This window comes from Chiloscyllium plagiosum, chromosome 8 (assembly GCF_004010195.1).
Source record: "Chiloscyllium plagiosum isolate BGI_BamShark_2017 chromosome 8, ASM401019v2, whole genome shotgun sequence".
Classification (NCBI taxonomy): Eukaryota; Metazoa; Chordata; class Chondrichthyes; order Orectolobiformes; family Hemiscylliidae; genus Chiloscyllium; species Chiloscyllium plagiosum.
The window spans coordinates 37,405,069-37,407,622 of record NC_057717.1 but is presented as its reverse complement, the minus strand read 5'-3'; the positions used below and the strand labels follow the sequence as shown (position 1 = coordinate 37,407,622).

General features: G+C 42.1%; 1 non-coding gene across 1 annotated transcript; it reads right to left on the bottom strand.

Moving 5' to 3' along the window:
- Positions 1 to 1,677: 1,677 nt before the first annotated feature.
- Positions 1,678 to 1,759, bottom strand: trnas-gcu. Its single transcript has one exon. It is a non-coding gene; the product is annotated as a tRNA-Ser (tRNA).
- Between the last annotated feature and the right edge of the window lie 795 nt (positions 1,760 to 2,554).

Here is a 2,554-nt window from a genome sequence, read left to right as displayed (position 1 = left end):
TCTTTAATATCTATAGAATTAATTAAGTTCCCGGGAGAGATTCTTCATAAATCAATTAACATCTGAGGTGTTGAAACCTAATTTACTTCAGATTAAAATAGTTGAATATCCTTTCCCCCAGCCTAATGTCCCAATACTCCCTCCTCTTCCAGGTAAATGCAAGCTGCTCCAGGTGAGGTTGGAGCTCCCAATCTGACGTTCCATTGCTCCTTGCTGCTCCATGTCAATCGAAGCTGCTCTAGTTGACGTTGTATCTCCCAGTCTGATGTCCCAATGCTCCCTGCTCCATGTCAATAGAAGCGATCCAGTTGAGGTTGGATCTACCAGTCTGATGTCCCAATGCTCCCTGCGGTTTCATGTCAATAATAACTGCTCCAGGTGTGCTTGGAACTCCCAGACTGATGTCACAAAGTTCCCTGCTCCATGTCAACAGACGCTGCTCCAGATGAGGTGGGAGTTCTCATCCCTGGCAGCTCACACCCCTCTATACCATCATAGAAAGACTGCCAACTTACCATTTCCACCACTGGAAACATTGGCGGAATATCCACATCATGAGAACCTAATCTTATTCTTAATCACCACCGAATCGTTATTTCCAAAAGACTTTCTTTCTTAAACGTTAGTTAGCATGTACATTTTGCAGTCAATCCGAAGTAAGATAATGGTGCTAATTGACGTATGTTCAATAAAAATTGCATCCTATTTTTCATGTTGAGTAAGTATAACTTCACAAGGACAATATTTGTAATGAAATCACACTTTTATTCCAGGTGAGGGAATGTGATTTGTATTATTTAAATTGAACTTGTTCACTGTGTGAAGTGATCAAATAGATCTCAATTTCAAGACAAAATTGGTACTGTTGTCATCCACCTTGAAACGTGGTGTCTTCTTCTTTCAGCCACACGCGTATTAGAAAGAAACATCTGTTAATGACATGCGTATAAAGGCACTTGATATCATTTTTTCATGCTTATGCTTCATTAATCTGCGGTTGATACACAATTTGGGTTCATTCCCTGCAGTTAACATGCTGACTTCTCCAGTTGTTCATAGTTCAATGTGACGCATCCAGTGTGTGCATAACGAGAGGGAGCTTGCTTCCCACATCTTGCCTTTATCTGTATCTTATGTTCGGCATTCATCACTGGCGAGACCAAGGGGAAAGGGCGAGACCAGTGTGTAAGTCTGTCCATGCCCAGGCACGGCACCCACATCGGCAATTATCGACTTTGCATTTGCAGCCAGTTCTCGGTGCCCCTACACCCATCCCCTGCCCTTTATGAAATATCACCATTATTTTGTGCTGTCTCTCTGTGCTCTTCTCACCAAGATGAATCACTTCTACCCAACCTGCTCCATATTTCATCTGACAAAACACTTATTAAGAATCGCATTGCATAAACATGCACTTCGCATCTCTCATTATTTCATTTTCCTGAATCTCTTTCATACGATAAAATTTCACAGCAACTTGAGTTGGAAAAGAGAAACGCGTTCCTTTTTATTATTTCAATTCAATCCACATTTCAATGCAGTTTAGGCAACAGGCTCAAATTATTCTTTGAGATTTTATAATGGCGTAATGCATAGAAACTGACCATTGGAGTTCCAATTTCAAGAAGTCAGCTGTGGTCATGCAAAAGTAGCAACACTGAAAATCATCGATAACAGCGACGAGAGTGGGATTCGAACCCACGCGTGCTGGGCACCATGAGTTAGCAGTTCACTGCTTTAACCTCTCAGCCATCTCGTCCCACTACCATGGCCCATCTGTCTGCATGAGTAAGTGAATTAGGTAAATTATGCAGAGCAGCAGATATTTCTCCCTGGTGTTGGTGAAATTACAATTAGCGCAAGACAGTTCCAAATGTGTGGTCTGACCTCTGGGTTGTGGGGCAAGCGCACTCCCACTATGACAACCTGCTCGCAATGATCTGAAGAAAAATGAAGAAATGACTATGTAACAAGGTCTGTTGAATTCTGTGGCGATTTGAAGTCAACAAAATGAAGAGCCCGTGACAGCAGAAGGTGTAAAATTGTCTGTGAGGAATTGTTTTCCAGACTGGAGGTGAGCGCATAGTGCTCAATGTCATTATTCGGAGCACCTTACTTCCGCTCAGATATTTTTGACACGAACTTGTGCACAGAACTGACAATTTCAACATCCTAAATAAGGCTAAACTGACAATTGAATTCAACAATGCAAAAACCTTGAGCTGTATCATTTTCCTGGCTGTACGACACCAAGTCACTGAATGATCTCAGCAACACAGTGAGCAAGTGTCAGAAGGAAAATGAGTGCAGTGCCAGAGCGCATACTGGGAGCAGCAGTTAACATACGGGGAAGTGCATTTCCGAAAACAGGAACACTTCCCAAACAGCGGACTGTGGTGGAAGAATTCAGAGGGGTTTCCACTTTGGAATTTGATGCCAGAGACACAATGGAGACCTGTCATTGAGTCTATTCAAGATGAAGATTTTAAGATTTCTACATTTGAAAAACAAAAATGAAAGGCTCATGGGTTAGTGAATGCAAAACTTGAAGTTG